A 15222-nucleotide genomic window follows, 5' to 3' on the forward strand; every position below is an offset into this window, starting at 1 on the left:
TAGAAAAAGGAGAAAAACCAGCGCTCAACACAGACATATACATACACACATAAAAATTATTATTTTTATGTGTGTATGTGTCGAGCGCTGGTTTTTCTGTATAGCAATATGTATGTTGGACCACCCTATTTCTTAAACCCAGTCTCTGGTTAATGTGCAGATTGTACTAGTGTAAAATAACTAACTAGTAATGGAATAAAAAAAAATGGTCTCTCTATATACATGTATCTTTTACTACAAAAACATGATGAAAAACATTTCTGTGAAAATACTGTGTGTAGCTTGCATGTTCCTGAAGGGCACAATAATACCTATTTATAATAGCTGGAAATTTTTAGTGTTAGACCCTGACTCGCTTACTACCATTGCATTTAGTTGCAAAATTTTTGGGTGAACCACATCAACCATTTGGCTTTTATCTGCCTAATGCACATTTTCCAATTAAATTAAATGCATGGTTGTTATGGTTTAGTGCACATTTTGCACCTAAATGCGATGTTCTTGAAAGAGACCTAGGGCTAGAGTTAGAGATGTTGCCTATAGCAACCAATCCGATTCTAGCTTTCATTTGTACAATGCACTAAATAAATGATGGCTAGAATCGGATTGGTTGCTATAGGCAACATCTCCACTTTTTCAAACCCGCAGTTTAGTAAATATACCGCCTAGACTGCTTGGATACATCTCAGGATTACCCAGGTTAGAGCACATTCCTACAAGTTTTCCAGTACCTTTGCTGCTAGCTTGTCTGTCACTTTTCCTGTGTTTTATAATTACTGGAGATGTTTCACTGACCCCGTGTTCTGGTTTTGGATCTGGATTGACTTCATGAGTTGGCAAAACCGCCCTTGCGTGTTTTGGTTTTGATTCCCTGTGGTTTGTTTTTTATCTAAAATCACATAATTTTGCTTTTTTTTTTTCTTCCCCCTACATTATTATTAACCTCAGTAACACTAATTTCAAGTCATTTGCAGTGACTTTTGACAACCTCGCAGGACACCATATTATTTTCATACACTTTCAAACAAAGACTGCAGCGACCTGGCTGGATGCTAAGTGACAGAGCAATGACACAAACACATGGCAGTTCATAGCACATCTAGGAAACATTGCCACACAGCAGTGGCAGAAAAGAAAAGTAGTATAAGGTGAAATTGTCCCTGGACACATTATTTCTGCAAGCAACGTTCTTTATTATTAAAACTGTTGTATTTATACTGTTCATTTTTTTAAAAAAAATAATCCTCCACCATTCTTTGGATGTTGATAGTAGGATCAGGTGGAGTTACAGCAGAGGTGTCACTAATTTTGGTCAGTTCTTTTACAGTAGACAAGACCAGATGTCAACATGTTGTCTTAAGTCATCTGCATCATCAATGGGTGTCTAAGATATTTACAAAGCACACAACAGTATAGCACATGTAGGTAACATTGGCACACCGTTTGCTGAAAGGAAAAGTGGTGCAAGATGGAATTGTCCTTGGGCCCTCCTACACACCCTTATGTTGGATTTTATAAAGGACATGCACACTTTAACAAACCGAGCACTTCAGCGACAATTTTGAGGTTCATGTGCTTTGTTTGTTTGGTTCCCCACAAAACAAGCTAACAATGGCCTTAAGGTAACAGTGCTGTTAATGAACTACTGTGGCAAGATATCATTATCCTCGGCCTCATCCTCTCCCTCATCAGTTTATACATCATCTTCACACATAAATCTTTCACCGCTGGAATTCACCATTACAGAAGTCTCAGTATTTTGATGCAATTAGCGGGAAAGGCCTTCTTTTTGGAAATTGAAGTTAATTTTTATGAACATCATCTTTTCCACATTTTGAGGAATTGGCCTCTTACGCCGATCACTGACAAGGTTCCCGGCTGTGCTGAAAACTTTTCGAGTACACACTGGAGGGTAGGCAGCTTAGGCAGTGCAAAGCGAGTTGGTACATGGGTCTCCAAATTGGCTTTTTTTTTTTTTTTATCTCCCAGTATGTAAAGGGACTGTCTGATGTTTCTATTTCTATGCTGTTGTGAAAATAATCCTCCACCATCCTTTGGATGTTGATAGTAGGATCAGGTGGAGTTACGGCAGAGGTGTCACATTTTTTGGTCAATTCTTTTAGACCAGACCAGATGTCAAAATGTTGTGCTGAATCATCCCTGGGTCTCTTGGGAAAGCGACGGTTTTTTTTTTTAGCAGCAGTTGACTGAGAAACTGAAGGAGGAGACACCGCCCTGTCATGTAACATTTGAGCTGTCATCTTGCTCCCCAGGAGCTCCTTGCATCTCTTCAGATCTGGGTCAGTTGGAAACAAAGAGAAGACATAGCTCTTAAACCTAGGATCAAGCACAGTCGCCAAAATGTCCATTTTTAAGATTTTGATAACTTGGATCCTGGCGAAGCAAATAAAGTACTTGATCTACAAGTCTGACATACTTAGCGTAATTGCTTTGTTTAATCACCTTCAGTTTCTCAAGCTGCTTTTACAAAAGTATAATTAAAGGAATCCCCTGCCTCAAGCTAGCAGTGTCTGAACTCACTCCACAGGTGACTACTTCGAATGGTTTCAGCACCTGGCACAACACGGAAAGTATTCTCCACTGCGCTTGAGTAAAATACATTCCCCTCCTTTCCCAATGTCATGGCTTGTGGGGTAAGCGTGGATGGCTTTTCTCTGTTCTTCCATCCACAGAAGCATATACAGGGTGGAATTCCACCTTGTCACCACCTCTGGCTTCAGTTGGTGGCAGGGCAAATGAAAGTGCTCTTGTAGCTACTGCAATCTTCTACATGCTGAATGCTGGAAATGTACAGATATTTTTTGGGCCACAGACAGCATCTACTGCACATCCCTGTCATTTTTTAAAAAGCTCTGCACCACCAAGTTTATTGTGTGAGCAAAACAGGGAATGTGATGGAATTCACCCAGCTGTAATGCTCTCACAATATTGGTGGCGTTATCAGAAATGACATATCCTGAGGGGAGTCCAAGCAGGATAAGCCATGTTGCAATGACATCCCTTAGTTTTTGTAACAGATGGTCAGCTGTCTGCCTCTTAGTGAAGCCGGTGATACACAGAGTAGCCTGCCTCTGAAAAATATGACATGCTTGGGTACATGCTGGTGAAGGCGAATCACCAACCCAGTGGGCTGTCACAGTCCTATAGTCTTTAGTTTGCCCACTTCCGCTTGTCCACATATCTGTGGTTAAGTGTACAGTGAGTAGAATGGCATTTGTAGCCCAATAATTACATTTTTATGAACCTTCTAGTATAGAGGTGAGGAATAGCTTTTCTAGTAAAATGGTGTTGTGATGAAATTTGGTAACGGGGATAGAAGACCTTAAGTAACTGTCTAAAATAGTGATGGGAAATCTAGTTCATTTTGAAGATTAGTTCATTCTTATCTAGTTCACACAAAAGATTAGTTCATTTCACTCAGTAGTTCATTTCACTCTAGTTCATTTCACTCAGTAGTTCATTTCACTCAGTAGTTCATTTAGCTCAGTTAGCTCAGTTAGATCACTGGCTCTGGAACACTGCTGAGAGAAGTGATTGGAGACATCGATCTAGTCTATTACACATTCTGTAGGCATATCTACTACTACCTCATTAGATGAGTTATAGTCCTGTTAAAATTATCAGATAAGTTTAATATGTCAGATAATTTTTTAATATTTTAAAAAGGGCAATCACTTATACAGAAACTAGTAGTGACATGTTGAGCTCTGCAAAGTTAATTACATTTTCATTATTATTTTTTATTTCCATAATATGCAAATGAAAAGACCCAAATTCAAAGTATTATAAAGTGTCACTTTTTTGCTTTTAAAATTGAGATCAGTGCAATCAGGATATAGGGAAGATGTATCAAACCTTAGGGAGGAATTTTTACAGCTGTAAAAAGACCCAAAATAGGCATCACGTCACTGGGGATGGTGCCAAAATGGCGCAATTCACGAAAGCCCCACCCCCTACGCCCATACCCCGCTCCAGGAACTCCCAGACGTAACCAACATAATGTTGGCAATTATGACTAATCAGCTTCAGTCATTTATCTAGCAGAGTCTATAAAATGGCAGAAACTGATTAGTTGCTATGGGCAATATTTCCACTTTATCTCTCTTGAAGGTTTAATACATCTCCCCTGTATATATGGTGCAGTAAACAGAACTACAGTATATAGCATGCAGCACTCAGCAGTGCAGTGTGTTTTGAGCTGACAGGGAAGGGAATGTTTCCTGTGACTCATGAGCTAAATGATTGAAATGATTCAGAGAGCGAAATGATTCGGAGAGTGGAATGATTCGAAGAGTGAAATGATTCGGAGAGTGAATTGAACTAGATGAACTAATGCACTCCTGAGAGAATGACTCATAGTCGGTGATCAGCTCCAGAGTCTCACACAATGTCTGAGCACAGCAGTGCCACCTTTGGTAGTTTAGAGGTACTGACTCGAGTATTAAATGAGAGAGCTGAATAGAAACTAAAGAGCCAATGTGAATGAGACAGTGAGTGAGGCTGCTGGAGCTGCTCAGCTTTATCTCTAACTCCTCCCACTTGTTTTAGTTCCTGGTGAACTAATCTTTGCCAGAGCTGTTTTTAATCTTTGCCAGAGCTGTTTTTATACACCTAACTTGTTTTTAAATTATTCTGTATTTTGCATTTTGTATTTTATTATTTTATGTACATGGTAAATGTGTATCCTTAGATGGAATCAAGGAGGATCGCATATTAACCCCTTTTTAAGTAGGTCCAAATTATGACAGCAATTGAAACAGATGATTTAGCTGTTTCTATCCCTGTTTTTGAGCCAACAGGAAATCTACTAGGATAGTTTTGTTCCTGTTAATAAAGTTCTTAGGTGCATAACCCCCTATACCGGAAGTGACGAGTGCCTCTGGAATACATCCAAGCCTCGTTTTCAGATTGATAAGGAAGTAGGGTTAGATTTGTTATGGGACGCGTGTATACCGGAAGTGACGAGGGCTTTTTTTTACATCCAAGCCTCATTATGACGGTAAAGGAAGTAGGGCGGAGTTTACTATGAAAATCACGCTACAAACATGGATATATATAGAGGCGTGAATACACTATTATCCTACCTTGAAAAAGACTCTGACCTAGAGTCGAAACGCGTTGGGAGGATAAGTGTAAGCGGGATTTCGTTACATTGGTGAACTGACATCGTGGAGGAAAAATTTTTTTTTGCGAATATCCTCAATTCATCTGGTATGAGTATACACATTACCATTTTTGGATAACCTTGATGTCATGTTTCATATGTATAGGTCTCTGTTTTTGGAGATAATACATTTTTATTAAATGGTGTTTTATGATAATGCACCAGATGGTTCTTATTTCTTCTTTTCTGGCATATCATGTTTATACTCTGTGGAGGAACTTGAAAGCGGTATACAGGAAGGATTACTAGAGATGCTCTATTAAAGCTAACATCTTGTAAGCATACATCCTTGGGGGAGATGGTGTAATAAGTCACAAGAATTACGGTGGTATTTCTTCGTTTTCATCACGAGGTTGAAGAATATACTTTCTGTCCGGGAACTTTGTGGACTTTTATATATATATATATATATTGTAGACAATCTGGACTATTACTTCTCCATTTGTTTTATATTCCCATGAGTCTGATTTTCAGACTATAGGAACTCCATTTGAGGAGAAAGATAAGGGTCATCTATCCAGTGAAGGGAATACAGAAGTCCCTTTCTCCTGGGGTATGTGAGAAGGTGCGTGCTTAGTGTATGTTAACTGTATTTTATGTTTGTGTTTAATTTGTGGAGAACAGTGGATACTCCTCTACATACATCAGGCTGCACACTGAGTGGAGCGCCACATCAGATCAATTACTTTCTAGTGTTATAAGGTTTTATTGTCCATTTATTGATCTTGAGTGGCAGCATCATGTTTGCACATAGAGAAGAAAGAATGAAATTAATGGAAGAGATGTTCCATAAAAATTTTACACACATTAACAAAAATGAAGAAGATTTAGATACCAATATGGGTAAATTAGAAAAAATACTTATTAAAGAGAATCGTATATGGTGGGAGGTCATTACCTTAGAAAATTATATAGCTGAACAATTAATCCCTAAGGGGCTTAAAATTGATAAACAGCCCTCTTTTTCAACAGCATCACCATTGTTTAAGAAAGAGTAGGAGTCTATTCTATGTACATGTTCATTTTCGCTCATTCAATTAATATTGAAGGATAGGAGAAAGGAACTCACTTCATTGGAGGAGGAGATTTCGAATTTAAAACAAAATGTCCATCCATTTAAGGATTTAGAGGAATATAAAGAAATAGAAGATAAAATAGAAAGAAGGATTAAAAAAGACTCAAAAGAAATAATGGAAAGAAAGATTAAGAAATTCTATAGAGATAAAGCTTCAGTCCTTAATGTGGAAACCATTATGGAGAATAGGGATTTGATACCAACCAGGAGGGGGAATAATAAAGAGAATATACCAAGAAAGAAAAGAGATTTGGTTACACCCAGAAAAGAAAGAAAAAGGAATCCCCAGATCCATAAAGATGGACATTATGGTGCATCTAGGAAGGATAGGTGGCACCAGAAATCTCTATATAGAGAACGTAGATACTCCCCAAATAGGACTCAGAGATATTATTCATATGGTAATAGAAGGGATACATATTATTCACCAGATGAGAACCCTCTGAAAGAAAGATGGAGAATGAGGAGAGAATTTGATAGACAAGTTAGGCAAGATGGACAGAGTCCTCACATCCCCCTTAAAAATAGATTTGAGGTGTTAGATGAGTGGACTACGGAATCCCCGGGTCCATCATCCCAGACTTTTTTGGACAGAACAGGATACAGGGGCACTTGGAGGTAATATCAGGTTATCCCAAAAAGAGACGAAGGGGAAAGAAAGGGGGGAAGAAGAGAAGGAAAAATAAAAATAAGAATAGGATAACACAACCACAAGAATCAAAATGTCAGCATATAGATGTTGAAAATGTTGAAAACATCGATACAGATAAGAATTAGACAGTGAGAGTGTTCAATTTAAGTTCTGTCCTTTTATCTGAAGGAGAGATTTCACTTTTGGGAAAAGGGTTAAAATATGCCCCAACCAATATGGTCAATCCGTTCAATTTGTATATTAATGTACAGAAATTTATTAGGAGACTTACTATCAAAAATGTTTTCAAGATTAAAGAAGGTGACGATATAGGGAAGGAGAATGAGAATATAGTGGAGAATCATAGATTTAAAAAGAAATCTTTTTTTCCTACATATGTTAAAGGTAACTTTATTGACACGTTTGATAAGCTTGTTACAGAAGATCTAGACAAATTAAATATGAATGAAAAACATCATAAAAAGAAAAAATTGAATCTTACATTTAAGGAAAGAGCAGCTCTAAAAAATTTAAAGAATAATAAGCAGATTGTAATTAAACCGGCGGATAAGGGGGGTGGGGTTGTGGTTATGGACGTGGATTACTATATTCAGGAAATCCTCAGTCAACTTAATGCAGAAGACACGTATAAGAAATTAAAATGTGATCCTACAAATAAAACTGCAAAAGATTTAGAACTCTTCATTTTAAAATTCAAAAATGAGGGAATAATTGATGAGGATTTGGCCCTTTTTGTCCACATTCCACACCCTAAGATACCTATTTTATATACACTCCACAAAATTCATAAGGACCCTAAGAAACCCCCAGGGAGGCCGATAGTATCGGGCATTGGTTCGGTTACCATGAATTTATCCGAGGTAGTCGACCATTATTTGCAACCCCTGGCACAAAATGCCGAATCATATCTTAAAGATACTGGTGGGTTCCTGGAGAAATTACGTTCCATTGATTGGGAGCCGGGATACATCTTAGTGACAGCGGACGTGAAGTCCTTGTATACAATAATCCGTCACGATCTGGGTATCAGAGCGGTAGAAAAACATCTAAACATCACTACACACTCTGAAGGTTTGAAGAGGTTTCTAATTGAAAGTATTAGATTCATTCTCTCTAATAGTTACTTTAAATTTCAAGAGTCCTATTACCTCCAGTGTGTCGGCACCGACTATGGGGACCAGGTTCGCCCCTAGTTATTCCAACATATTCATATCCTCGTGGGAGGAGTGCCATGTTTGGGGGGGGCATGACTTTGGGGCGGACCTGGTCACCTGATGTCGATACATTGACGATATTTTCTTTGTATGGAGAGGCTCAATGACGGATCTCCAAGCCTTCTGTGAGCATTTAAATAGGAATAACCAGTTTATTGAACTCACCTTCAATTTTAGTGAGTCATGTATACATTTTTTGGATATTACCATCTATATAGATGAGAAAGGTATTCAAACTAAAACTTATAAGAAGCCCACTGATACCATGGGGTATATCCAGTATGACAGTCATCATTATTATAGGTGGTTGGACAACATACCCTATGGTCAAATGAAAAGAATAAAACGCAATTGCAGTGATGATCATGTTTGTAGGGAACAGATTAAAGATCTTAAGACAGTTTTTGCTAATAAAGGTTATGATGTTAATTCATTAAGTCAAGTGGATGAAAAAGTGTTAAAAATTGATAGGGACAGTCTTTTCACTCTGAAAGAGAAACAAATTAAAGATCGAAGTCATAAGTATGACTGGGCGTTCATATCTCAGTTTAATAGGGAGTTTAAACATGTTGAGAGAATTATTACGAAATATTGGGGTATTCTGTTAAGGGACAATATTATAGGAAGTTCATTACCAGAAAAACCCGTTTTTGTATATAGAAAAGCCCCTAATCTTAAGGACCAATTAGTAAGAAGTTCATTACCAGAAGAAAATAGGAAATCAATAAGAACTATTGGCTTCCACAGATGTGGACTGTGTCTGGCTTGTAAAACAGTAAAATCAAAATCAAGTAAGACTACATGTCTAGACATCAATGGATACCAACTTGAGATAAAACAGTTCATTACATGCCACACGGCTAATGTTGTATATATTATAGAGTGTCTATTTGGCAAATTCTATGTAGGGAAGACGTCTCGCCCTCTGAAAACCAGAATTCGCGAACATATATACAATATTCGAAAAGGTCTGGATACCCATTCAGTGTCAAATAACTTTAAAACTGAACATATGTGTAAACCAGAACATATCAAACAATTTTGTGGCATACAGGTAATAGAGAGTAGTTGGAAAAATAGAGATACGGCTGGTTCCCTTTCAAAGGCTGAAATGAAATGGATTTTTTTTATTAAAGACCTTAACCCCTAACGGTCTTAATATAGAGTTTGAATTGAAGTGGTTCATATGATTATAAAACCTCTATATTGAGTTAATAAAGAATAAAATAGCTTTATGATGCAAACAGATTTTTTGTTTGCATTTCTAATCAAGCTCTTGTCTTTTTCCTCTCTCCATGTCTCCATGTATCTTTCATTTGTCTGAGAAATTTGTGTGAAATTTATTGGGAAGTATGATGAGAATTGAAGAGGAAAAAAGGAAGATCTACAGATTTTAAGAGATCCGGATTCTTACCTACCCTCCTATACTCCTATATATGTAAATGTATATTTGTACATGTGTATTTTTGTTTAGACTCTTTTGTACCCAGATTGTTGATATAGGTGTGTTTAAACATTTTTATACACCTAGCTTGTTTTTAAATTATTCTGTATTTTGCATTTTGTATTTTATTATTTTATGTACATGGTAAATGTGTATCCTCAGATAGAATCAAGGAGGATCGCATATTAACCCCTTTTTAAGTAGGTCCAAATTATGGCAGCAATTGAAACAGATGATTTAGCTGTTTCTATCCCCGTTTTTGAGCCAACAGGAAATCTACTAGGATAGTTTTGTCCCTGTTAATGAAGTTCTTAGGTGCATAACCCCCTATACCGGAAGTGACGAGTGCCTCTGGAATACATCCAAGCCTCGTTTTCAGATTGATAAGGAAGTAGGGTTAGATTTGTTATGGGACGCGTGTATACCGGAAGTGACGAGGGCTTTTTTTTACATCCAAGCCTCGTTATGACGGTAAAGGAAGTAGGGCGGAGTTTACTATGAAAATCACGCTACAAACATGGATATATATAGAGGCGATAATACACTATTATCCTACCTTGAAAAAGACTCTGACCTAGAGTCGAAACGCGTTGGAAGGATAAGTGTAAGTGGGATTTCGTTACATTGGTGAACTGACATCGTGGAGGAAAAAATTTTTTTGCGAATATCCTGAATTCATCTGGTATGAGTATACACATTACCATTTTTGGATAACCTTGATGTCATGTTTCATATGTATAGGCAGAGCCGTAACTTAGAATTCTAGCGCCCTGGGCGAGAAAGACAAATGCCGCCCCCCTAGCCCTCAATTTTAACCAAATTAACCTAAAATATTCCTAAATTGCACCCCCCTTCAGCGTTGTGCCCTGGGCGGTCGCCCCTGTCGCACAGCCCTAGTTACGGCCCTGTGTATAGGTCTCTGTTTTTGGAGATAATACATTTTTATTAAATGGTGTTTTATGATAATGCACCAGATGGTTCTTATTTCTTCTTTTCTGGCATATCATGTTTATACTCTGTGGAGGAACTTGAAAGCGGTATACAGGAAGGATTACTAGAGATGCTCTATTAAAGCTAACATCTTGTAAGCATACATCCTTGGGGGAGATGGTGTAATAAGTCACAAGAATTACGGTGGTATTTCTTCGTTTTCATCACGAGGTTGAAGAATATACTTTCTGTCCGGGAACTTTGTGGACTTTTATATATATATATATATATATATATATATATATATATATTGTAGACAATCTGCACTATTACTTCTCCATTTGTTTTATATTCCCATGAGTCTGATTTTCAGACTATAGGAACTCCATTTGAGGAGAGAGATAAGGGTCATCTATCCAGTGAAGGGAATACAGAAGTCCCTTTCTCCTGGGGTATGTGAGAAGGTGCGCGCTTAGTGTATGTTAACTGTATTTTATGTAGAGCTGTGAACTAAATGATTTAGTTCACTTTGAAGATTAGTTCATTTGAACTAATCATTCGTGAACTACCCATCACTAGTCTAAAACCTGCTGCATTAATAGTGGATATTGGACGCAGATCTAATACTAGCATAATCGCCATGGCGTCTGTGATCCGCTTTGTGACTGGTTGACAGCTTTCATACTTACTTCCTCTTGCAAAGGATTGTTTAACAGTCAATTGTTGTAAACTACTAGTATTCTTCTTGGTCTGCTTCTGGGATGAAGATTCATCCCCAGCAGCAGTGGGACTAGCGCTCAAGAGTTCTTTTGAGGAATCCAGGATAGTGGAGGAGTCATCTAGCCTTAGCAACTTGGATGCAGGACTAACTCCGATCGCTACTGAGGATATTGATGAGGACGGTGTTGTGGGTGTAGATTGCAGGTGTCAGGATCAGGCACGCATCTGCAGAAATGCTGAAAGCTGTTACAACTCTGTCTGTTGTTTGTATCTAGCAGCAGTGCCTCATACCACCAGAGGTGCTGCTGTTCTGTTCCTGATCTCTTCTACATGCCTGAAGGAGTTAATCTCCTTGCATTATGCCTGATTAGAACTGCACCTGTTGCACTGCTTTAAGTACCTGCCTCGAGCTGTGCTCTGTGCAGTTCATCCGTTTGTTCCTGGCTGCTGCTAACCTGCTCCTGTTCTGTTTGGTATATACCTGCTGGATTGTATTTCTGTGTATGACCCCTGCCTGTACCTTGGACCTTGCCTGCTTGCCTGAGACCCCGAATCATCTGCCTGTACCTTGGACCTTGCCTGCTTGCCTGAGACCCCGAATCATTTGCCTGTACCTTGGACCACGCTGTTTTGCCTGTTGCCCTGACCTTTTGGACAGCCTTCTGGACCTCCTCTATTTGCTTGATCTCTGCCTGGCTATTTGGATTTGTTTGTCTGGTCTCTATTTGATCCCTGGACTCTGTCTGCTTTCCTGGACAGCCTTGTGCCTTCTGGACTGGGGTAAACTTATTATACTTGTTCCTGCCATTTTACTATACAGTCTCTTTTGGAACCTGTTATCCGTGGATTTGAGTTATCTTTGTTAATATATTTACCTGAATAAAGACACTTTGCCTTACACTTCCGTTGCACTTTGTGAATGCACTGGGATTCATAACAAAAGGGGCCTTCTTTGTGAGTACACTATCGGAATGGTCACAAAAACACATAGCACTCGTGGATGGACTCTCCTGAGGGATTTGTGTAATGTCAGAATCTGAACATACATTTTCCTCTTATGCCTTATTGTTTTCTTCCAGCTCGGCTTTTACACGTAAAAGTATTTGGGCACCACTTTTGGAGTCCGAATGACAAGGTCTTGCTTGGTCACGACTGACGTTACAAGAAGATGCCTCAGTAACAGTTGCAGAACTCGCACTCATAGAGAAAGGCGAAGGCCTCATTCTTTCTTTGCCACTGCGTGTGTAGAATGGCATGATGGCAATTTTATTTTTTTCTGCAGACAAATTTGCTTGGATTACAGCTCTTTTTTCTTGACCAAGGTATAAGGTGTTTTTTTTTACATTTTTGTTTCCCTGATTAAAAACACTAAGTACTTTTACATGGGCTTTACCAGATGACATACAGGAATTACTGTCATCATGACTGGTGGCAGTAGCTGCTTGGTGCTCCTGCTCTTCTGTGTACTGCTGTGAATCCATTTTGATAACACCGTACACTTGGACTGCAAATTCAGAAGAAAAACCTGCAAGGCCTAGTATTTGTATTTCAGCAATGACAATTAGCAATGGAGCAATGAAGCTCTTCTCTTTGTGTGTTACCTATATAACACAGTAGAATTTGACTGCAGAATTACACCAACCCTGACAGCACTAGTATTTGTATTTTTCTGCAATGCAAATTAGCAATGGAATTCTTCTGAATGTCACTGTAGACCAGGGTTGTCCAACCCGTGGCCCGTGGGCCGCATGCGGCCCAGCACGCCTGTAAATGTGGCCCAGAAGGAGTTTTGGTTGTGGCAAGGGGGCAGCACTGTTAATGGAAAAAAAAATCCTGCAAAAAAAGAAAAGAAAATGCTTACCTTCCGGTCATGCGGTCACGTCAGCTGGTACTCCGGCTCCCTCCCTTGTCTCTTCCTCCATGCGGTGCTCGCAGTGAATGTCGGGCGTGATGTCATCACGCCCAACATCCATTGCGGAGCGCAGCACAGAGGAGTCACCTGTGCGAAAAGAACAATCAGCAGCACAGAATTGGAGAAAAGAAGAGAAGAGGACAGGAGAACAAGCCGATTAAAAGGTAAGTTAAGGGGGATTTTTTTTTATTATTTCAAAGGATGCTGACAAGTGCATAAAAGTCACCTGGTCCTGGAGCATCATGGACCTTATCTCCCTGCTACATACTTCTACTTGTAATACTAATGGGGCATTATATATTATTATCTTTGGCCCATTATAAGTTGTTATCCCTTAACTAACATAGTGGTGTAATTAGCAAAACAGGTCACAATTTGGGGTCACAGTGATGTATATGTCAGGTACCGCAGGCCTAGTCAGGGCACCCTGATATACAATGCCTGGCTTAAATGCACTTTATTGATATTGCATCGAAACAATACAAAAAGTGATTATAGTATAATAACTAGAGAGGATTTTTTGAACAGGGCGATTGAAAGGTAAGTATTGGGGGATTTGAAAAAAAAAGTGATATATATATATATATATATATATATATATATAATCACTTTTTTTCTCATATATATATATATATATATGTTAACTATGTTTTCTATGGTTTTTTGGATGATCAGCTATCGGTATTGTTAGTGTATCTTATGTGCGGCCCACACCAACTCGTCGTCTTCCAATGTGGCCCAGGGAAGCTAAAAGGTTGGACACCCCTGCTGTAGACTTTGTTGAACACTGCTATCCCCTCCTCTTTCAGTTCTATCTATTTGGCTGCCCAACTTCTCTACACACTGTGCTACCCCTTCTGTGTCCCTCTTTCAAATGTCGCTAGATCGCCGTGGAGGGCGGTATTTATAGATTTCAAAACTCGTGAGATCAGACGATGTAACAATGACGTTTTGCCTCGTTTTCGATTCTGAAAAAGCGCAAAAGTACTGGATTCCCTAAGTTCGGGTGTGTTCGGTTCTCGAGGAACCAAGCCTGAGCATCTCTACTTATCTTTGCCCATAAGCCAACTGGAATGCAATTACAGCTCTACCTTGTGGTCATTTGCAGCATAGGATCCCTAAAAACTCACTGCTTCATTTCACATATCTGAAGATGCTCAGTATCTTGTCACTTTTATGCTTGAACTAAGAAACCATCACTCATTGCAATAGGGGATAATAACTATACCCTGCTCTTAGGAGCACACCAGTCATAGATCCAATCTCAACTGAGGGTCAGAATGTACCACTTACATTTCCTGCATACCAGAGTATCATTCATCGAAGCTCTTTCATTTGCTTCCCTCACAGACAAAAAAAAAATCTGTAAAACCACTAAAAAGGAAAAACCAGATTTAGGATGCCTCCTATTGTGGTGCCTCTCCCTCTCCTGAATTGGGCCTGACGGAATCCCTGTTCTACTCCGGAGTTGATGAAACTTATCTAGGCCACAATACAAATTGAGATAAGAGAGATCATACAGGATTTCAAATTGGATGTGGCAGCTTTGGGCTCTCGAACAGATTCCCTAGAGCACAAAGTAGATGATATCTGCAGCTACCAAGAAACGTTCGAACGGGAGTTGGCGGAGGTCTGTCTAACTATGGTCAGCAGGCAGGATAATATAGAGCACACTGAAAACTGTTCACAACAAAATAATAACCATATCAAGAATATCCCAGAGTCTGTTGACGCTGACTTACTCCCTTAATACCTATAAGGGCTTTTCCAACAATACCTTCCCGACTCAACAATCTTTGATTTTCAATTAGACCGTGCACATTGTGCACTGTGCTCTAAACCGCCTGCTGCCCAACCCCCAAGGAATGTAGTAGTACAGCTTCGTTATTACAGAATCAAGGAACTGTTCATTTCTTTAACTCGCAATGCCCCAGTCGTTCCCTATTCTGGGCATAATCTGCAGCTTTATCAAGACTTTGCTCCTTCAACCTACAGAAAAAAACAGAACTTGATCAACATCACAAAGTCCCTTAAGAACCACATCCGCTACCTTTGAAGCTATCTCTTCCATCTCCAAGTTAAACACGATG

This window comes from Mixophyes fleayi, chromosome 1 (genome assembly GCF_038048845.1).
Source record: "Mixophyes fleayi isolate aMixFle1 chromosome 1, aMixFle1.hap1, whole genome shotgun sequence".
NCBI classification, from domain to species: domain Eukaryota; kingdom Metazoa; phylum Chordata; class Amphibia; order Anura; family Limnodynastidae; genus Mixophyes; species Mixophyes fleayi.